The sequence below is a fragment of the Anomaloglossus baeobatrachus genome, chromosome 4, assembly GCF_048569485.1.
Source record: "Anomaloglossus baeobatrachus isolate aAnoBae1 chromosome 4, aAnoBae1.hap1, whole genome shotgun sequence".
Taxonomy (NCBI): Eukaryota; Metazoa; Chordata; class Amphibia; order Anura; family Aromobatidae; genus Anomaloglossus; species Anomaloglossus baeobatrachus.
In genome coordinates, this window is record NC_134356.1 from 431,564,636 (window position 1) to 431,588,654 (window position 24,019).

At 46.2% G+C, this 24,019-nt stretch overlaps 1 protein-coding gene across 2 annotated transcripts in view; it reads left to right on the forward strand.

Moving 5' to 3' along the window:
* LOC142303759 (TRPM8 channel-associated factor homolog) overlaps window positions 1-24,019 on the forward strand; it is a 145,447-nt gene that overhangs the window by 19,956 nt on the left and 101,472 nt on the right. The gene's annotated exons all lie outside the window — the stretch shown is intronic.

The following is a 24,019-nucleotide window of genomic DNA, read 5'->3' on the forward strand; positions in this document are numbered from 1 at the left end:
GCTTGACTGTAATCACGACTCCGGATCCTATGTGGTACTGTGCTCCGGGATCTCGTGGTGGTCAGTCAGAGGCACATGCAATCCCCCTGTCCTGCAGATTCTGGTAATACAATGTGAAGTCTGTTCCACCCTAAGGCTCTGCACCCTGAACCGCAGCGGTCTCACTCCTGTTCTCTCCTGCTGGAGAACACTCTAACTGTTGTGTAAGCTCCTAACTCCCCCTGGTGGCTGCTCCTCCCCCGGTTCCCTGTCACTAGTGGGTGGCTGCCCCTCATTTTTGGTGACTACCTTAAGACCTGACCCTAGCCCGGTCCCTAATGGGGAGGGCAACCTGGTTGTGTGTATGAGTTTGTGTTGTGTAACTAGTACCGACCTCCTCTGGATCCAAGATGAATACTGCACCTTAAGTGAGGTGCAGTACCCTGTGGTGACTGAAGCCACAGGGGCGCCATATATCCATCTATCTATCTGTCTATCTATCTATCTGCTAAAAGAGCCTTAAAGTGAATCTGTCAGCAGGTTTTTGCTCCCCCATCTGAGAGCAGCATAATGTAGAGACAGATACCCTGATTCCAGCGATGTGTCACTTACTGGGCTGTTTGCTTTCATTGTGATAAAATCAATGTTTTCTCTTCTGCAGATCTAGCAATTATACAGACCTCATGAATATGCTGGACTACCTGCAGCATGACAGGTAGCCCTGTAATGATGATCTCCTGCTGATTAACCAGTGATGTTATCAAAACTACACTAAGCAGCCCAATAAGTGACAATCGCTGGAATCAGGATCTCTTCCCCTATGTTATGCTGCGCTCCAATTAGCTGTTAAAAACCTGGTGACAGATTCCCTTTGAAGGGGTTGTTAGGTTTAAAGTCAGCATTATCACAATTTGGTTTCAATTAGTTTAAAGGGAACCTGTCACCTAGAATATGCGTTCTGACCTATCAGCAGACGCATGTGTGCCCTAATTACACCTCCCTACCCATCCCTGTGTTGTAAAATTGTATAATATGAAAGTAATAAAAAAACGTTTTATTACCTTCATATTTCCTATGTAAATAGCAGGGAATGTGGTCACAGGGGTGGCGCCTTGCCCTATGGAAGTCTGCATATTTTTGTGTTATCACGCCCCTGTGGGCGTGATACCATGGAGCGACGTCCCCGTCGCTCATTCTATCCTGCGAGCATTGCAGCAGGCTTCTCTTCCGGGTTCTCCTTGCCAGTTTCAGATGTGCACTTCGCATGCGCAGTGCGCTTCTGAAGCCGGCGATTGACCACCCGTAAAAGAAGCCTGCTGCAATGTGCGCAGGATAGAATGAGCGGGGACGTCGCTCCATGGTATCACGCCCACAGGGGCGTGATACCACGGAAATATACAGACGTCCATAGGGCAAGGCGCCGCCCCTTTGACCACATTCCCTGCTATTTACATAGGAAATATGAAGGTAATAAAACGTTTTTTATTACTTTCATATTATACAATTTTACAACACAGGGATGAGTAGGGAGGTGTAATTAGGGCACACATGCGTCTGCTAATAGGTCAGAACGCATATTCTAGGTGACAGGTTCCCTTTAAAAACTGTATGTGACACATTCCCTTAAAGAAAAAAAAAAATAGATATACCAAAAATAAATATATACCAAAGACGTTAGATTTAAAAAAAAAAAAAAAACAGTTAGAGTAGGACCCTGCCAAAACAGTTCACCTTGTCGTGGTGGCAGGTTTAAAAAAATCTTTTGGCCAAAACAAAATCTGATGGATGCGTGTGTGATACGGTGTTCAATGTGAAGGGTCAATGTGTGATTGGTGAGGTTGTAGTGCAGAAGTGAAGTTTTTCCAAGAGTGGCAGTGGGACTGTGGAAGATTTGCGGGGTGGAGGCGGAGCTGGGGTGGAGGTGGAGCTGGAGTGGAGGCGGGGCTGGGGTGGAGGCGGAGCTGGGGTGGAGCCTCAAGGGGGCCCCGGACGTTTGCCAGTATGGGGTCCTGAAATTCCTAGTGGCAGCCCTGACTATGGGACTGCATTATAATACATATAGGACTATGGGGGTGCAGTATAATATATGTAGTACTATGGGGTACAGTATAATACATGGAGAACTATGTGGTGCAGTATAATATATGGAGTACTATGGGGTGAATTTTACATAGATGACTATGGGGTGCAGTATATGCAGGACTATGGGGTTCAGTATAATATACAGAGGACTTTGAGGGCTGCATTATAATACATGAATGACTATGGGGAGTGCATTATACAGTAATACATGGAGTACGATGTGAGCTGTATTATAATATATGGAGGATTATGGGGGCTGCATTATTATACATGGAGGCCTATGAGGTCTGCATTATAATACATGGTGAGCTGTGGGGTGCATTATAATACATACAGGACTATGGGGGCTGCATTATAATACAGTATATGAAGGCCTATGAGAGCTACCTTATATATGGACTATGGGGGTGCATTATAATATATGGAGGACTATGTTGTACAGTATAATATATGGAGGACTATGGGGTGCAGTATAATATATGGAGGACTATGGGGTGAATTATAATATATGGAGGACTATGGGAGTTGTATTATAATAATTGGAGGGCTATGAGAGCTACCTTATACATGGAGGACTATTGGAAATGCATTATAATACAAGGAGGACTATGGGGCGCATTCTAATATATGAAGGGTTACGTGGGAACCAATATACTATATGCAAGGCTATGTGGGGGCCATTATAGTATTTGGAGAACTACATATACGAGGGGGGACAAAGACCTAAGCTTGGGATGGGAAATTTTTGTGGTGATGGAAAGAGGCTCTTTCCCGCAGCACCCAGCTTTCCGATGCTATGATATGGGAAAGCTGGGTGCTGAGGACAAGATGGATATCAGAACATAGGAAAGCTGGATGATGATATAAAGAAGGATTTCAGATCATGGCAAACCTTGAGTGCTAAGGGAAAGAGCCAAGTGTTAACGTCATTATCCCGTACCAGGGGCAGGTCCTAATTTTGCACTGGGGCCCATCAAACTCTAGTTACACTACTGCTCAGTACAGAGATGACTAGATCGCAGTTGTTGCACTGAGGTTCATGATTTCTGGGCACTGTACTGTCTATAAGGCCAGAGTCACACTGGCGTATGACTCGAGAAAATCTCACATTGCACTCGGCTTCATGTTAGACAATGATGCAGGTCAGATCTTCGATTTTTTTTTTTCTTCAATCCCAATCGGACTGAGGAAAAAATGGCAGCATGCTGCGATTGCAAGGAGTTACGACTCACTTGCACTCATACAAGTCTATGGGTGCGTGTGAAACATCGCACTGCGCTCGGATGAAATCTGGATATACGCAAAGACAAGTAATGGAGAAGATGGAGAGATTAATCCCTCCCTCTCCTCTTCACCTGTGATCCGATCACTGGATCGGATCACTGTATAATGACACTCGACTCACACTCGCAGCAGAGCCTGATCCGAGTGCCATTAGCATATCTCATCTGATGCATTATGCTAGTGTGGCTCTGGCCTAAGGAAAACCCTCTGTAGACAACTTCATTCTAGTTTTCTCAGTACAGATATGACTAGGTTCACTGCACTGAGGTTCATGATGTCTGATCTCACAGCAATGTTTATTAGAACGTCCTCTGTACAGAAACTCCATTCTATCTCACTACAGAGGTGACTAGAGCGGAGTTGCTGCAGTGAGGCTCATGATTTCTGAGCTCACAGCACTGTCTAGAAGGACGGCCTCAGCCAGTCCATGCATCGTGTTCCAAGATTGTACTGACGTTCATAGATGTTTGAATAAGCCCTTATACAGATAACATGAAACCAGTGCGTGCCTCCCAAACATGCCAAGTGCGAGCTTCCCCAAACCTGCAACGTCGTTACCTGCGATCTCCCCCCCCCCAATCATGCAGCGTCACCCCCGGCCCAGTGCGAGTCCCCCAAACATGCAGCGTCACCCCCGGCCCAGTGCGAGTCCCCCAAACATGCAGCGTCACCCCCTGCCCAATGCGAGCCCCCCAAAAATGCGTCACCCCCTGCTCAGTGCGAGTCCCCCAAACATGCAGCGTCACCCCCGGCCCAGTGCGAGTCCCCCAAACATGCAGCGTCACCCCCTGCCCAGTGCGAGCCCCCCAAACATGCGTCACCCCCTGCCCAGTGCGAGCCCCCCAAACATGCAGCGTCACCCCCTGGCCCAGTGTGAGTCCCCCAAACATGCAGCGTCACCCCCGGCCCAGTGCGAGCCCCCCAAACGTGCAGCGTCACCCACGGCCCAGTGCGAGCCCCCCCCAAACATGCAGCATCACCCCCTGCCCAGTGCGAGCCCCCCAAACATGCAGCGTCACCCCCTGGCCAGTGCAAGCCCCCCAAACATGCAGCGTCGCCTCCTGCCTATTGTAACCCCCACACATTATGGAAGCTTCCACAGCATCACCTCCTGCACCGTGTAACCCCCCTTTCTTATTGAAGCCTCCACAGCCCCGTGCTGCAGCTTCAGAACATTCCCTGTGACATATACACGAGCTGCAGCCCCCAGCAGTGACAGGAGACACCTGGTCTGAGACCCCAGAGCTATAACTAATGAGGAAAAGGTGAATATTCTCCCACCTCCGGGTCAGGATCCGTCCGCTCTGCACAGGAGCCCAAGCACTGCTGCTTCCCGCCCACAGATCTGCCCTGAGGAGGCCCCGCCCCTTCCGGTGACATGTTTTCATGAAATCACTCCTCCCCCACCAAAATTCAACTCCGATCTAGCCTCTACCGTGGCACCAGGGCTCCTACCCTGGTACCGTTCAAGTTGAACTCTCCTTGCTGGAGCTACACTTAGCTCAAGCCGACACTCCTCTCCAAACTGAGCTTCAGACTTGTCTAAGCTAATTTGCTTGTTTTCCCGCCCCGGGCTGTCTAGACCCCTGGGTGGGCGTGTCCCAACCGCCTGGTCATGCCCACTGGTGTGTCTATCTTTCCCTAAGGGGGGGGTGACTAGGGTTTTCTGGTTGGCTGTGTGTTTCCAAGTGAGGGAAGGTGTTATGCAGGGGCCTAACTGTGACTACCTGGTTTTGCCAGGGTGTCACCTTATCATTGGATTGTGCCTGATGCCCTTGGTTGCATTTGTCCTGCGCCAGATCCGGCGAAATTTGTGTCCAGCTGCCGGAAAGGACGCAGCATGCAACGTTTTTTGGCAGTGGCAAAAAAAACAGATTGCGCCGGATCCACGCCGTCTTGCGTCATGTACAATGAAAGCCAATGGGCGCTGGATCCGTCGTAATGCGGCATACAATGCATTACAGCAACGGATTCCGTTTTTTGCTACTGAGCATGCTCAGTAGCACAACGGATCCGTCCAAAAACTGAAGGAACTGATGGAAAAAACTGATGCAACTGTTCCGCTTTTTCGCCTGATCCGTTGCATCAGTTTTTTTACCGGATTGTGCCTGACGGCAAAAACAGGAGTTGTGAAAGTACCCTTAGATAGATTTTTTTTATTGAGGTGTGGAGGTGGCTTTTCTGTCCAGCTCCTTATGGTCCTTTTCATGAGGGTTTGGAATAAATCCATTACTTCAGCTAGAGAATTTTTTGGATAGTAGTCACAGTCAGGGCCGCCACTAGGAATTTCAGGGCCTCATACTGGCAAAATTTTCGGGCCCCCTTGGGAACTTCCTACAGTCTCACTGCCACTCTTGAAAAAACATATGTATGTACAGTATAATTATATACACACATATATACAGTCATGGACAAAAGTGTTAGCACCCTTGAAGTTGTTTCCCTCAGAAAATTACACACATACAGACTGACTATGCACAGACAGACAGACTATACACAGACAGACACAGTATACACAGACAGACACAGTATACACAGACAGACACAGTATACACAGACAGACACAGTATACACAGACAGACACAGTATACACAGACAGACACAGTATACACAGACAGACACAGTATACACAGACAGTCACAGTATACACAGTATACACAGACAGACAGTATACACAGTATACACAGACAGACAGTATACACAGTATACACAGACAGACAGTATACACAGATAGTATACACAGACAGACAGCTACATATTGCACACTATACAGGACACACATATCTTATACATAACACATACAGGCAGCACATAACAGACACAGGCAGCACATAACACAGACGCAGGCAGCACATAACACATGATTCACATTATACTCACCTGCCCGTGATGCAATTCAGCGCCCTCCCGCGAATCTAGCGGAGGTAAGGCAGGGGTTGGGGTCGGCAGGCCCCCCCAGTCTGAGATCAGCTGAACCTGGCTGGGGTTCCAACAAGAACCCCCCCCCCCTGGTCTAAGATGAGCGGGCGGGCCACCTCACCACCTGACACCCCCCGGTCTGAGAGAAGCGAGCCCCCCCGGTCTGAGATGAGTGGGCGGGCCACCTCACCACCTCACACCCCCCCGGCGAATGTCTTCAGATCCCAGCGCTTACCTGTCCCGCTGGCTGCCGCGTCCACGCCACCTCTGCCGCTGTTACTTGCAGGAGTGTAATGAGGTCGCAGAGTGATGACCTCACCACACTGCTGCAAGGCCCAGAGATGACGCGCCGGCGCTCTGCTCTGCTCCAATCACCCTGCCTCCACTAAAGCACATGGCTAATTTGCATGCGCCGCCCCATCGCATGCAAATTAGTCATGTAAGGAGGTGAAGCGACACCGCCGGGCAGCTGTGACTGGGGCCTGGTGAAGAGGAGGGGCCCGTCCTGCCGGGGGCTTAATAAAGATAAGTATTTACCCTGGGCCTGGCCGGGCCCCCCCTCTTCACCGGGCCCCATACACCAGGCACAGTAGTAATGCCCTGATGGCGGCACTGGTCGCAGTTTATAGTTTTAATGCAGACATCTGATTCATCAATGTTAGAAACATCATTACTTTCTAAACTGTCCAAAATAGCAATAGCATTCTGTTCATTAAATAGAAGTGTATTAGAAATCATTTCCTGTGATGAGGCATGAAGCTCACTGAGGTTATTCTATTCAGTGGCATTATTACATTTAGAATGACTTTCAGAAGTATAAGTAATGTTAATATTAGCATCAACAGAAATATCATTAATATTATGAAGGTAGTATATGACGCGTTTCGAACAAGTTGCGTACTTAAACTTGGTGAAGTTTAAAACCTCAAGTCGATTGAAACGTGTCTGGTGTCTCATATACTACTTTCATGAAAATAATATGATCTACATCTGAATGATTCAGTTTTAATATTTTATCATTGAAGTTTTGATTTTATGCAAAGGAATCTCCTTGCAAGCTGGATCAATTACTTGTGAAGGCATGAAGTTCAGACCTTAGACACAATAGTTATTTGTTGGTCTGATAACCATGAGAGTCAAGATAAACACAGAATCACAGGAGAGTGAAGACAGAGGTGAAGCTATTTCCTCCTCTGGTTTGAATATCCTCTGAAAAGAGGTATTGATTTCTCTCCATTTTTTTATTGTTTTCCCATTTTTTTAAAGTGAACCTGTCACCTAGAATATGCGTTCTGACCTATCAGCAGATGCATGTTTGCCCTAATTACACCTCCCTACCCATCCTTGTGTTGTAAAATTGTATAATATGAAAGTAATAAAAAACGTTTTATTACCGTCATATTTCCTATGTAAATTAGAGAGCCGCTGGCCACATGGGCGGCGCCTTGCCCTATGGACGTCTGCATACTTTCCGTGGTATCACGCCTCTGTGGGTGTGATACCATGGAGTCACATGAGCAATGTCCCCATCTTTCATTCTATCCTGCGCATGTTTATACTTACCATTGCGGCAGGCTTCTCTTCTGGGTTCTCCTTGTCAGTTTCAGACGCGCACTGCGTATGCGCAGTGCGCGTCTGAAGCCGGTGAGTGAACACCCGGAAAAGAAGCCTGCCACAATGCGCGCAGGATAGAATGAACGACTGGGACGTCGCTCATGTGACTCCATGGTATCACGCTCACAGGGGAGTGATACCACGGAAAGTATGCAGACGTCCATAGGGCAAGCCGCCGCCCATGTGGCCAGCGCCTCTCTAACTTACATAGGAAATATGAAGGTAATAAAATGTTTTTTATTACTTTCATATTATACAATTTTACAACACAAGGATGGGTAGGGAGGTGTAATTAGGGTACACATGTGCCTGCTGATAGGTCAGAACGCATATTCTAGGTGACAGGTTCCCTTTAAAGAGTGATATTGTTAGCAACAAACAACATGTCTTTCAAATGATGAATCTGGGGTATCAAAAGTGTTTTTTGCATATCAGAAACATCAGTTTCGGAGGAAGAAAAAGATGCATGTTTAAAACGATCAGATTTCTTCTTGCTTGGATTATCCTTTTCCTTCAGAAGAGATCTTGGAGTGTTAATAATCCCTAGATTTCCTCCAGATGTACACTTGGTTCTCGTGGTAATCTGAGGAATCCCTTTAAATTTTAATTTTCTTGTTCAATTTAATGATACCTTCCAATTTTTCAATTTTGTTTTGAACTTCAAGTGCAGTGTCTCCAATCAGCCGCATTTGTGAAAGGCTTGAATTTTGCTTTGATATCAGCCATTTCTTTCCGCAGTGACTCCAAGCAGATTTCTTCCTCTTTTATTATGAGGTTCATTAGTTCTAAGGACAATTTAGTTAAAATGGTATTCCATTCAATAGAAAATTCCACAGAAAAAATATATGAAGGGATTTTCTTAATCCTTAATAGAGATGAGCGATGTTCGAGGTTTGCCAATTTCACGTTCGAGTGATTTTGGTGGGTGTTAGAGTCGTTCGACGAACTCGAGCCTTTTGCTAAAAGTTCGACAGTTCGAGTTACGTTCGAAAACGGTTCAAGCACCAAAAGCGTGGCTTTTCACAGTAAGTATGTGCGCACCTTTCGTATCTGCATGCGTCCTGCGTCCCCAGCACAATCCCTCTCTCTTTCCTACTCACCGAACATGGGCGTCTCGCTGTACGGCTGTCACAAATCTCCAGTAGCATTTCCTCTTTTGAACATGGCTGCCGCTTCATTATTCAATTAGTTATTCCGTGCTTTCCCCGCCCATCGGCGCCCATGATTAGTTGCAGTCAGACACGCCCCCACGATGAGGGACAGCTGTCTCACTGCAACCAATCACAGCCACTGGTGGGAGGTCTATATCGTGCAGTAAAAAAAAAATGTGGTTCCCCCCATATTTTATACCAGCCAGGATAAAGCCAAACGGCTGGAGGCTGGTATTGTCAGGATGGGGAGCGCCACATTATGGGGAGCCCACCACCCTAACAATATCAGCTAGCAGCCGCCTGGAATTGCCGCATCCATTAGATGCGACAGTCCTGGGACTCCACCCAGCTCATCCCGAATTGCCCTGGTGCGGTGGCAATCGGGGTAATAAGAGGTTAATCATGACAAGCGTCTCCCCGAGACACCTTCCATGATCAACCTGAAAGTGAAAGTAAAGAAACACACAGCGAAAAATCCTTTATTTGGAATAAAAGACAAAAAAAACGTCATTTACCTTTTTATGAATCCCAAAACAACAATCCAGGTCCGAAGTAATCCACATGACACTGTCAGCTCTGCTACATGAAGATGACAGGGAGCGATCTGTGTTCTCTCCAGCAGCACCTAAAGTAAGCCGTGCTGTCGCCGGGACTTCAGCCTGCAATGGAGAAGTGAAGATAACCAAATCTGCCTATGTTTCTCAATAGAGCCAGTGGCTCAATGGATAGAGCTCTCGCCTAAGAAGCAGTACTTCACGAGTTCGCGTCCCGGTAAAAAATTTAATTTATTTTTAATTTTAAATTATAATTATTATTTATTTATAATTTAATTTTATTATGCACTGAGGGGAGGAGCCGGACATCAGCTGTGAGTCGCGGGACACACCTCTAAAATCGGAGCAGCTCACGGAATGAGGCTGCATTGCTCTCTCCTCTCTCTTGGTCTCTCTCCCTCTCTCTCTTTTCTCTATCTTCTCTCTCTCTCTTCTTTCTTTCTCTCTCTCTCAGACCTGGCGATGATCAGCTGATGCGGTCACCTGACGGAATCAGCTGACACTATAAGTTGAGCGGTGAGGCCAGCTTTTTACCGCCCGGCCGGCTAAACTATCAGCTGATGCTGTCGGACAGGAGTCTGCACAGAAGTGTGTAGTTTTTTGGGTTTTTTTTTTCACTGATGCATCAGCTGATTGTATAAAAGCCGTTTATACAATCAGCTGCTGTGTCATGGGATTCAGGCCCTTGAACCTGACACATCATCTGATAGCTTTGCCTTCCAGCAAACCAATCAGATGATATTGGATCCGGATTGGACTGCGCGGGACCCTTGACCCAGGATTACTGCGGAGGGTGGTTCTTTATTTCAATAAAGATGGTGTCACTAATTGTGTTGTGTTTTTTATTTCTAATAAAAATATTTTTCTGTGTGTTGTGTTTTTTTTTATCTGTACTAGAAATTCATGGTGACCATGTCTAATATTGGCATGAGACCATGAATTTCGGGCTTACAGCCAGTTGATAATATACAGCTAGTCCTAACCCCATTATTACCAAGCGAGCCACCCGTCACCAGGGCAGCTGGAAGAGTTGGATACAGCGCCAGAAGATGGTGCTTCTATGAAAGCGTCATTTTCTGGGGCGGCTGCGGACTGCAATTCACAGCAGGGGTGCCCAGAAAGCTTGGGCACCCTGAGCTGCGGATTCCAATCCCCAGCTGCCTAGTTGTACCTGGCTGGATACAAAAATTGGGCGAAGCCCATGTCATTTTTTTTTTTTTTTAAATATTTCATGAAATTCATTAAATAATTAAAAAAAAAAAAAGGGCTTCCCTATATTTTTGGTTCACAGCCGGGTACTAATAGGCAGTTGGGGGTTGGGGGCAACCCGTAGCTGCCTGCTGTACCTGGCTAGCATACAAAAACATGGTGAAGCCCATGTAATTTTTGGGGGGGGCAAAAAACTCCTGCATACAGTCCTGGATGGAGTATGCTGAGCCTTGTAGTTCTGCAGCTGCTGTCTGCTGTCTGTCTGTATATAGGAAAGCAGACAGCAGCTGCAGAACTACAAGGCTCAGCATGCTCCATTCACTAGTGTATGCAGAAGAGCAGACAGCAGCTTCAGAATGACAAGGCTCAGCATGCTCCATCCAGGACTGCATGCAGGAGTTTTTTGCCCTCCCCAAAAAAATGACGTGGGCTTTGCCATATTTTTATATACTAGCCAGGTACAGCAGGCAGGTACGGCTGCCCCCAACCCCCAGCTGCCTATTTGTACCCGGCTGGGAACTAAAAAAATAGGGAAGCCCTTTTTTTAATTTCATGAATTTCATGAAATAATTAAAAAAAAAATCGACATAGGCTTCGCCCCATTTTTGTGTCCAGCCAGGTACAACTAGGCAGCTGTGGATTGGAATCTCAGCACAGGTTGGCCCGAGCTTTCTGGGCACCTCTGCTGCGAATTGCAGTTCGCAGCTGCCACAGAAAATGGCGATTTCATAGAAGCGCCATCATCTGGCGCTGTATCCAATTCTTCTAAAGCCGGGTGGCTTGCTGGGTAATAATGAAATACTAGCTTTGTTTTACTAGCTAGTATTAAGCCAGAGATTCTTAATGTCAGGCAAGTTTGACCCGGTCATTAAGAATCTCCAATAAAGGGTTAAAAAAAAGACACCACAGAGAGAAAAAATACTTTAATAGAAATAAATACACAGACACATTAGAGACTCCATGTTTATTACTCCCTGTCAGCCCTCCACGGTCCTGCTCTTCTGTCTTCTTTCTCCTTCAGCCCATGCAGCTCTGCTACATCAGACAGCACTGCATGGGAGGAAGACGCTGCTACTTCCCATGCAGTCTATTTAATCAGTTAGGGAGAAGCAGCTGCGTGCTGTAAGCGGAGACGTCACCGCTGACAGACGGGTGCTCCGATCACATGATTCCCAGTGCCTCTATTTACCGGCTGTGACAGCTAGTCCCTGCATATGGGCTGACTCTGTAAAGAGCGCACACATGCAGGAATGGGGAGTCGACCATGTGCCAGAGCATTTCGCCGGTACATGGACATGCTGGAACGATCACTGCGTACCGGAGAGATGCACTGACAGGACCTAGCAATGACGTCTAGCCATGTGACCAGTCTGTAGCCAATGAGATAATAGACACGTGACTGGTCACATGCTATTTTGACATCACGGTAGGTCCTATCATCAGTGCTGGTTACCGGGAGGACGCAGCAATTATCGGAAGGAAAAGCGGCGGGAGACAGAGTGCAGGACGCGTCGCGGGGACCTGTAAGTGTTATGGCAATGTTTATTAACTGTATGTGTACATGTATAATGTGTTTTTATGTGTTTGCCTCCCATGGTTTTCAATAAGGTTCGTCGAACGGGGCCTCCGTTCAACGAACCGAACCGAACTCGAGGCTTCTGAGGTTCGCTCATCTCTAATCCTTAATCCATGAGGAATCATTTACATTTCCACAAAGGTGGACAAGGTATTATGGTCCCACCATGTATGGAGTTCTTGGACCAAAATCTTCTCCAAATGAATCATTAGTACTGTTAATTCAATGCTGCTGGAAATGCCAGCAGGACACTCATCAAAAACTTGATCAAGTTTTTTATGCCTTGGATCCATATAAAAAGAAGAGGTTTACAAAGCAAAGGTATATAATACATGTGGCAAAGCAGAGTAAAAGATAAATTGATAATAAGAAGGCTAAAAAGCCATGTAGTACAGGGTCAAGATTGCGTAAAGCAGAAAAAGGCAATAAGCAGCGCTCAGCGCACATCAAAAGAGAAACTTTGCCTTAGAGTTGTGACTGAAGCGTTTAGCTGTTGACCCACAGGAAATTCTACAAAAAACAAAACTAAAAAAGGAACGGTGCACACAGGGAACTCAATAAAACTTACAATTTATTAATGACCATGTGTTTAAAAAGACCCCATAGGAAGGGGCATTGTCAAGCCGACGCGTTTCAATCGCCACTGCAATGTTAGTCATAGATAGCAAATAAAACAGCAAATAAAATAGCACATAATATATACAAGACTCTTGGTAAAATCACACATGGACATAATTAATTATACAAATTAGTGTGTAAGAACTTCCCAATGAAACAACAATGATGTACCTTTTAAAATAAGATAAAATATTTTTTTTTAATAAATTAACATATCATCCATCTCATTATTTATCCCCTTTAATTGCTTTGTATCTAATTTATCTATCCAGAATATTCAGGTGTTATTTAGAAAAACATTATGGCCAGTCATACAGTCTAAGGCCATGTGCGCACGTTGCGTTTTTCTTGCGTTTTGGTTGTGTTTTAAACTGCACCGTGTCAATGACAAAATGTATGCGTTTTGCTTCCCCAGCAAAGTGAGGAGTCACAAAATTCCATTCGCTTGTTGCTTTTTTTTTTTGTAGCGTTTTGTTTGACAAATATTTGTCAATCGTTGCCTAAAAAAGCAGCTTGTCAATTCTTCATTGCGTTTTGGTTGCATTTTCCACCCATTGAAATGAATGAGGTGTGTCAAAATGCAACCAATTTGTTTAGCTGTGCGTTTGCACTGCATTTTGGTTGCATTTTGGATTCGTTCTTGTTAACAAAAATGAAGGTCTCTCGGTCTCTCTCTCTCTCTCTCTCTCTCTGTCGGTCGGTCTCTCCCCCTATCTCCCTCCTTCATAATCACTGATCACCGGCGCTGTGCTGCAAGGCTGTCACACAGCATCTCCAGCTTCTGAAAGTGCATGCCGCTCATTAGGGTCATCCCATATTCACTTCACCCACTCATTAGGCTCATCTCATATTCACTGCTTCCCCCGCCCACTGGCGCCTATGATCGGTTGCAGTCAGACACGCCCCCACGCTGAGTGACAGCTCTCTCACTGCAACCAATCACAGCTGCCAGTGGGTCGGGTCTATATCGTGCAGTAAAATAAATAAATAATTAAGAAAACGACGTGCGGTCTCCCCCAATTTATTCCCAGCCAAGAAAAAGCCACATAGATGAGGGCTGGTATTCTCAGACTGGGGGGGCCTATCGCTTTTATGCTGCCTCTCAGCCTAAAAATATCAGCCAGCAGCCGCCCGGAATTGCTGCATCCGTTAGATGCGACAGTCCCGGAACCTTACCTGGCTCATCCCAATTACCCTGGTGTGGTGGCAATTGGGGTAATAAGGAGTTAATGGCAGCCCATAGCTGCATTTAAGTCCTAGGTTAAGCATGGCAGGCGTCTTTGGAATAAAAGACAAAAAAACACCTCTTTCACCACATTTATTAACCCCCAAAAACCCTTCCAGGTCCAACGTAATCCACACAAGGTCCAGGATGCTTCCACTTCTGCTACATCGGAAGCTCAGAGCAAATGCCCATACAGAACGACCACTCTCTGTGAGCTCCACGCAGCAACTGAAGTGAGTCACGCTATCAGAGGTGACGTCACTCAGGTTATCCGTGACCACAGCTGGAGTCCTCCACCTCTGATAGCAAGTCACCTGAGTGACTGAAGTGAGCCGTGCGTTCAGCGGTGCCCTAACTCAGATGATTTGCGGTTGCAGATGAGTCCTTCACCTGTGACCGCAAATCAGGCTGCGAAACAGAGACATAGCTGCGAGATGAGAATGAACTCGGGTGAAGCTCTGACGTCACTGCTGCAGACCCCGCACTACTGTCTGTGTCCTGGCACTGAGCTTAGAGGTTCACCCGAGTTCATTCTCATTGCACGGCTCTGTGTCTGTCTGCTGTTTGTGGGCAGTAATGCTATCTACTCTTTCTATCTATTTTTTCTATCTATCTACCTATTATAACGATCTATCAAATCCTATCCTATCCTTTAAAAACGCATTGTCCAAATGCAGGGAAAATGCAGTGAAAAGACATGCATTTTTTACCTTTTTTTTTTTTCGCAAACGCAGTGTTTACATTTGTCAAGGGTCTGCCAGAGGGTGCATTTTTGTTGTCAATACAGAACGCAGTATGTGGACATAGCCTAAGGGGTACTTTGCACGTTGCGACATCGCTACTGCGACCTTGTCGGGGTCAAATCGAAAGTGACGCACATCCGGTGGCGGTAACGACGTTGCAACGTGTAAAGCCTAGAAGCACCGATAAATGATCGCAAAATCGTCGAAAATCGGTGATCTGTGTAGTGTCGGTCATTTCCATAATTTCGTTGCAACGACAGGTACGATGTTGTTCCTCGTTCCTGCGGCAGCACACATCACTGTGTATGAAGCCGCAGGATCGAGGAACATCTCCTTACCTGCGTCCCACCTGCAATGAGGAAGGAAGGAGGTGGGCGGGATGTTTACGTCCCGCTCATCTCTGCCCCTCCACTTCTATTGGCTGCCTGCCGTGTGACGTCACTGTGACGCCGCATGACCCGCCCCCTTAGGAAGGAGGTGGGTCGTCGGCCAGAGCGACGTCGCAGGGCAGGTAAGTGCGTGTGAAGCTGCCGCAGCGATAATGTTCGCTACGGCAACTATCACAAGATATCGCATCTGCGACGGGGGCGGGGACTATCGCGCTCGGCATCGCTACAATCTGCTAGCGATGTCGCAGCGTGCAAAGTACCCCTAATTGTTTATGGAGTCGAGAAAATTAGTATGCCTAAATAAGGAGCTAGCTGAACAAAGAAAAAAGCAAAAACCAATCAAATAGCCAAATATTGAAAGTGAAAAAACGTTACTATTCAGGTGAAAAATTGGTATGATGACATGTGACACAAGAAGACAAGATTGGGGCGCACAATCCAGGGGGACCCAAAATATTAATAAAGTCCTATGATATGCCTTGTTACAAGCAAGTGTTGATACTAATACAAATTGTACAGATGTATTCCAAAGGAAAAATTGTTTGAAAAATATTTTTGGACATATAATAGCAAGACAAGGTATTCAGGGTACAGCATATACAAGGGGGGCTACAAAAAATAGGAAGCTGGCCACACAATCTGAATAAATCCTAAGCATGTGGCCATAATAGGCAGGATACATACAATGAGATTTAACAATTCAAATGAATAAATAGTGGCCCGCACTTTTATATGGTACACAATGCCCCATCCCAAACACAAGTCAAAAACATGGAATTACCACATAAACCACATAGACACCAAGGGGTCTGAGTAGTATGTAACTAAAACCTATTCAGGAGACAACCGCTCATCTGATAGTTTTAAGTATTGTGTATACAAACCCATTTAGGAGATGAACGCTCACCTGGCAGACTGGTATAGGGTACCCATGTGGAATGGCGTCCACCCCAACGTCCGTTTCGGCTAGGGAACCTTCATCAGGGTCCGGCGGTGTCATGAGGGGAAGGAGGAGTTTAAAAAGAGAACATGGGGGGCGTGTCCTGGCTATGGAGGAGTGAGGACGTGTTTGTCTCAGCTCCTGCCACCGGACTACATTACTGACAATTAAACCAGCCCAAGAGCCTGGAAGAAAAGGATATGCAGCGCAGGAGAAGGGAGAGCTCCCAGGGGCCCAGCAGAGGAGCGTCACGGACAGAGGAGAAGGGAATTAGAGGCTTCCTTACCGGGCCGAAGCAGAGGACAGCACTGCAGACATCTCCCAAGATGGAGAGGCAGGGGAAGCCCCAGCAGCAGCAGAGACAGAGGGAGGAAAGCACCCGGGCAGTGGAGGAGAGGCAGCTGATAACCCCAGACAGCCAGCGTGTCCAGGTACAGGGGAGCCCTGGAGCAGGGAGCATGGGTACAACCCCCACCATTGCTGATTGCAGACCTGCAGTGGGGAGGCCTCAGGAGGGGGGAGAGGTGCCCTTACCCCTGTCACAGAAGGAGGACAATAATAAATCTCAAGCAGAGGCTGTTAATGCTGCAAATGGGGAACAGGGCCCTGCTAGTGGAAATCTCCTATCTTCAGTGAGACACAGCCTGAGTCAAAGTGTGTATGATATGGAAATGCAAGCAGAGTTAGAGCCTGCCACAAGTACAATAAGATCACATGAACCAGGAGTGCTAACAGAACTTAATGAAATCCGGGCACACATCTCTTCTATGCCCACCAGAGAAGATATGGAGACATATATAGCAAGGCTGGAACAGGCATACCGCACAGAGCTGTCGGCCCTGAGGGGGGAGGTGGAAAGAGTGGACACTCAGAACCAAATACAGGCAGCTAAAATACAGAATATAGAAGACACCACTCAGGCACAAGGGGCCATTTTGGATCAACACTCCTGCCAAATACAATATATGGTGGAAGCAATGGACGATGCTGAAAACAGGGGCCGGAGAAACAATTTAAGGGTCCGGGGTTTACCAGAGTCTGTTGAACCTAAGGATCTCCAGAGAGCCCTCCAAGTGATGTTTAATGAGATCCTGGGTGAACCATCAAGCCAACCCCTGGAGCTAGACAGAGTGCATAGAGCGCTTGGCCCTAGACCTACACAGAATGACAGACCACGAGATGTGATTTGCAGGGTCCACCGTTATGTCCTTAAAGAGGCCATCCTGTTTAAGCTGCGCAGTGGAGTTTCACCAGCATACGAGGGGAGCCAAGTCCAGATTCTGCAGGACTTATCCCGTTTCACTTTACAAAGGAGAGCACTGAAACCTCTCCTGGACATGCTCCGTTCGTATGAGTTTCGGTAACAAGGAAAGGTATACCCAAAAGGGATCACAACACCAAAAGTAAATAAAAGAAAACTTTATTACAACATAATTAATCACATATTACCACACTTGGGAGTGAGGCACACAGGAGAACATGATTAAAAACACTTAAAAAGCCGAAGGCATAGTAAACCAACCCGCCAGGAACAATATATTGAAATCACAATACACGATGAAATTATGATATAGAACTCTTTTTATGGACAAAGTTCATGTCCGGTCATACACCCAAAATGCCAATGAACAATGTTTAATAAAGAAGGCAGCAAGTCACGTGATAAATGGACCAGTAACCGAATTCAAGCTGGTATATAATATTAAGGAAATACAGTTACATCCCAGTTGGTCTCTAATTGCATGTAAAGCACAATTTGTAATAGTCAAATATTCGATATATTTGCACAGTATGTGAGCCAATTGCTAAAGTTGGAATTTGCACTTAATACTAAACAGACAGAAGGCTTATATGCAATATAGCTGGTCCATGATCACAAACAGACAGCAACTGGATAAATCAAAGCAATCACGCTCAGTTATGCCCCCAGGACTGTGCACTATAAGCCAGTAATGAATGGTAACGGTGAACGGTGAACTACCTAGGGAAATATCACATAGGCAAGTCCTGAACACTAGGTAGAAATACGACAGCCCTGACCCTGGATGGTAAGGGTATTGCAAACCTAATAAGGCAAGCTGGTGATAGGAGGCTGCCTACAGCATGACAGTCACAGTCCCGTACTTACTACCAAGGGTGTCTGACACCCATGTGGGCAAGGGTGATGAGGAGAGTGAGGGAGTTCCTGGCGTGGTGACCCCACGCGTATCGCCACCTGTAGTGGTGGCTTTCTCTAGTTGGTTCGTATGAGTTTCAATACAGCTGGGGATTTCCCTTCCGCCTGCAGGTCCGACATGCGGGAAGAATGCATGTTCTTAGGAACCCGACTGATATGCCATCGTTTGCTGCAGCCCTGGACATTCCATTGGTGCCTATAGAGGAATGGCTGGTGTTTCCAATGGGGGTTTGGGGTGCTGCCCCAGATGGTGATCGGATGCGTGGCCCTCGAAGAGGAAGACCAGTCTGATGTTTAAGGAGTTATTGGTTCATAAACAAAAATTCATTGGGTTGTTTCTCAATAGAATGTACCTCCCAGTTTTGCTATAATTTTTTTGCCAGGGGGATTAAGTCTTTCTGATTATGAGGGGGGGGGTTCCCTCCCGCCTTCCTGGAAGAGGGGGCGGGAGGCACCCCCTGACGGTGTATAGCACAATATTCTCTCTAGACCTTGTGTCCTCACATTATATAGGGCTCTGGCTGACAAACTAAGTTGAATAATTGCTTATTGTTAGTCCGGGGCAGGGGGCTCCTTTGTAGAAAGTTCCCTCCCTGATTGGGATAACACGCCATAAAGGAGTGGCGTAGTCTCACCATCCCTAGGTTAGACAGTTTGGTATTCTCTTATACCTATACAGTTACTTTTAGTCTTTTTAGACCCGACGTTAGGGTCTTGCTGTAACCTTGCAGGCGGGAGGCACTCTGACCTCCTTGCCTTTGGTTTCTACTGCTTTGTTGGTAGTTTCTTTTGTATTCTCGACCTTCTTACCTCTTCTCTTTTATTTCCTCTTCTTTTTCCCTGCTCTTCCTATCCTACTTGCCTGCACATCTCTCTCTCTCTCTCCCTAATCCCCGAACCTATCCCTAGAGTCCCCACCGTTCCTCCGCATTGAAATGACGCAGATTAATTGGGGTTCACTAAATGTGAGGGGACTTAATGTCCCGCAAAAACGCTCCCAGATATTTTTTGACATGCACAAAAAAAGAGTCCATATACTATTGATCCAAGAAACACATTTTAAAACGGGCCACCTCCCCATCTTTAGAGACAGATATTACACTAACTGGGTCCACAGTTCCAACCCAGAGTCAAAATCCAAGGGAGTGTCCATAGGCATCCATAAGTCCCTAGTGCACACAGTTCTAGATACACGGGTGGACACGGAGGGAAGATTTATATTCCTGAAAATTAATGTTAACTCATCCATCTTTACCATTGTCAATTGGTATCTACCGAATAGAGATCCGGCGACGACCTGCTCCTCTCTCCTGTCATCACTGGATGAATTCGCAGAAGGGACCGTGATCGTGGGCGGTGATTTAAACTTCACTTTGGACCCTAAGGTAGACACAACGTCGGGACATAACTTTCTCTCAATAAGGAAACTAACGAAGGTTAAACGTTGTATACAGGAACTCAGATTAGTGGATGTATGGAGAACACTACACCCAGTAGACCGTGACTACACATATTTTTCCCCGGCTCACTCTTCATACAGCCGCATAGACCTATTCCTTGTAAGTCAGAAGGCCCTGACGTGGCAGATACAGGCCTCTATAGGCAGTATCTCTTGGTCAGATCATGCCCCCATATTTTTGAGCCTCACTATGCCGGATGGGCCTGGGAGGCCGTGGTCTTGGCGGTTGAATGATAGTCTGCTGAGGGACCAGGGATGCTTGAAAGACCTGCAGAACACAATAGATGAATTCTTGGAGATACACTCAGGAGACACTACTACCCTACCTGTTCAATGGGAGACACTAAAGTGTGTGTTGAGAGGGATTCTGATCAAACACGGGGCTAGGATTAAGAGGGAGAGAGCCCAAACCATTCTGTCTCTACTTCAGAATATTTCAGACCTAGAGAAGATCCATAAGCAGACATTATCCCCGGTGACACTGACAGAGCTAGTTAAAAACAGAGAGGAACTTAAATCCATTCTGGACCGACAATACGAGCGCCACAGGAATAGACTAAAAAGATTTATGTATGAATATGCGGACAAATGTGGCAGACCGCTAGCTAGGTTATTACATCCGAGGGGGGACCCCAGTCACATCCCTACGATCAAAAAATCGGACGGCCTTTTGACTCAGAACCCAATCCACATAGCGGAGCAGTTTCAAAAATATTATAGTGACCTTTACAACATAAGGGGCAAATTTGGGGATATGCCACAAGAAGCTTTGGAGACTAAAATAAATGATTACATACTTAAAACAGCCCTGCCGACTATACCCAATACTGAGGTTGAAAACCTAGAAGCAGACTTTACAGAGACAGAAGTGGCATCTATTATCAGGGATTCTCCTTCAGGCAAAAGCCCAGGTCCGGACGGGTTTACCCCCAAGTTCTATAAAATTTTTCAGACTCAGTTATCCCCGTTCATGACCAAAGTATTTAACTCCATATCTGAAAACTCCCAGTGGGTAGCACAGTCTCTTGAAGCACACATATGTGTTATCCCCAAACCGGGAAAGGACCACTTGCTGGTTACAAATTACAGACCCATCTCACTGATTAATTTAGATTTGAAATTTTTCTCTAAAGCACTTGCCAACAGACTTGCCCTGTCCCTGCCTGGGATAATACATACAGACCAGGTGGGATTTGTAAAAGGCCGGGAGGCACGGGACAACACCAACAAATTGTTCCTCCTGATGGCTCGGTCGAGGGCTCAGTCTCTCCCCATGTGTTTACTTTCAGTGGACGCGGAGAAGGCCTTCGACCGGGTCAGTTGGAGCTTTATGATGGCAGCCTTGAGACAGGTGGGTTTGGGTCAGAAATTTTTGGGTAGAATTGCGTCCCTGTATACGAGACCCTCAGCAAAAGTCAGGACAAATGGGTTTCTATCATCATCCTTTCTGGTCCACAATGGAACGAGACAGGGATGTCCACTGTCGCCCCTCTTATACGTCATAGTCATGGAGCACCTTCCGGTCGCCCTGAGAAACAACACAAGCATCCACGGGATAGAGGCGGGGGGGGAGAGCCGTAAGCTGGCTCTATTCGCGGATGACCTTCTCATGTTCATTTCCCAACCACACATATCCTTCCCGTCCTTGCTTAAGGAGTTCGAACAGTTTGGCAACTTAAGCAACTTCAAAGTAAATTTTTCCAAATCAGAGGCCATGAACGTGACTTTATCGGCAGAAGACCTTGCGAGAGTATCACAAAACTTCCCTTTTAAGTGGCAACCGTCAGTTTTAAAATATCTGGGAGTTATGGTACCTAGGGATCCAGCAAAAATTGTACATCACAATTTTTTCCCCTTATTAGAAAGGACAATCAGGGACTTAAAGAAATATGACAAAAAGAGATTGACGTGGTTTGGGCGTATAAACGCGATAAAAATGGATGTGTTACCGAGGTTCCTGTTCCTGTTTCAGACAATACCCATACAGCTACCACTAAGTTACTTCTCCAAGATCCGGACAGCCTTGTCTGGGTTTGTCTGGGGGAACAGGAGACCCCGAACAGGAATTAAAACTCTGACCAGACACAAAAGTGACGGGGGGGCGGGGCTCCCAAATTTTCAGTTATATTACAAGGCAGCTATCCTAACGAGATTACTGGACTGGCATTTTCATGGTAATTCGAAACAATGGGTGGTGATTGAACAGGATGTACTGGGAACTCCCTTACATTTACTTCCATGGTTAGAGAAAGAAAGTAGGATCCAGATAGCGAAAGGAATGGAGTTCACGCGGACAGCGATGGGGATGTGGGATGGAGAGATAAAAAAGGGATCTCTCTCTCAGGAGCAGGGCCCACTTACCCCCGTATTCGGTAATAAGAAGTTCCCCCCAGGACTCCACTCCCATAGATTCGGGGGATTTACTCGGGCGGATGATACCCGTTTTTGTCACGTGCTCCAGGGACACACCCTACCAACTTATACTTCCATGCAGGCCACAGGGAGAGAGATTTCCTGGATGGAATATATGCAGTTGAAATCTTTCCTCTCGTACCAGGACAGGGAGAGAAGGATGAGGACACCCCCTACTCCTTTTGAGAAAATATTTTTACAGGGGTCATCACCTGGACATGGCATCTCACTCATCTAGAAAATGCTGAACCAGAGAAATAGGGTGGATAAACCTCACTTTGTCTGTAGGTGGGGAGAGGAACTGGGAGAGGATATTGCAGAGGACGATTGGAGCAGAGCGTACCTGTGGACCCACAAGCTTTCCTTGGCGTGCGCCGCTCAAGAGAAAAGTTATAAAATTCTCACAAGGTGGTACCATTACCCGACTAAATTACATGCTATATTTCCCTCTGTGTCTGATGTGTGCTGGAGGTGTGGCACAGACACAGGTACAATGCTACACATATGGTGGAGCTGTACTAAGCTGCAACCCTTTTGGGACTCTTTGTGTTCTACCTGTACAAAAAGATGAGCGGAGGTGAAATAGAAAAATCCCCCCAGGTTGCCCTTCTTTCTATGCTCCCAGGAGCTATTAAAACACAAAAAAGGGACATGTTGCGATTTTGCCTGGCGGCTGCCCGTATGATTATCCCACGATTTTGGAAACAGACTAGATGCCCTACGGTGCTGGATTGGTTGGAGGAGATGACAAACCTCCAGAGAATGGAGGAGCTGACAGCAGAACTAAATGGGAACACAGAAAAATTTACTACAGTTTGGAGACCATGGATTATGTTCATGGAGTCCCCAGAGTTTGTGGAGAGTTTGGCGAGCTTTTTGAGCTGAGAAACGGTGGGGAGTCTGATTCCTTCCCCCCCTTTTTTTCTTTTCTTTTCTTGCTTCCCCCCCTCCCCCCTTTTCTCTAATTTCCTCTTCTTTATGCTTATATCTTTCCTCTTCTTTCTTTCTTTTCTGAACATTAATCTGCATTTTTCTAGTTTCATTTTTTATATGAAAAGATTCATCAATAATTCATAAGACAATAGACATACAAGGAGAATGAGTATATTAGGATACAGGAAGTCAAAAGAAGTAAAATTCTGACCTATAATTTACAAGTGGTTGTATGGTAATAGCACAAAGATAATTTGAAGAATTCCAAGAAATTTAGTAATGTAACAATTTCTGGATGTTATCCCGGCATTGAGAAAATGATGCTTATGTATTGTAATTGCACAAATGATATGTTTGTATGTTGACAACAGTTTCATCAATAAAACAGATTTGAAATAAAAAGAGAACATCACCCAATCACTTTCCGGTGGTCGGAGCAATGACTCATGTGTAACCCCAGCTACGGGGGCGCCACTCGCCTGCTGCGTTGTGCCCAACGTAACCGCCCCGGTCACATGACTGCCACGTAAGCAGCCATCACACAGAGCATAAAGATACAGCGGTACGATAGCACCCACGCACCAGAAGCACACACACCGGGAACACAATTAATCAAATTCAGCAATATAAACGTCAAAAAGGCTGGCATGAATATATAAATATATGAAATGGCAATCAATATTAACATGCATGCGTATCACAAATGGAGAAATTATCCAGCCACAGGAAAAATGTATAAATATAATTGTAAAATTA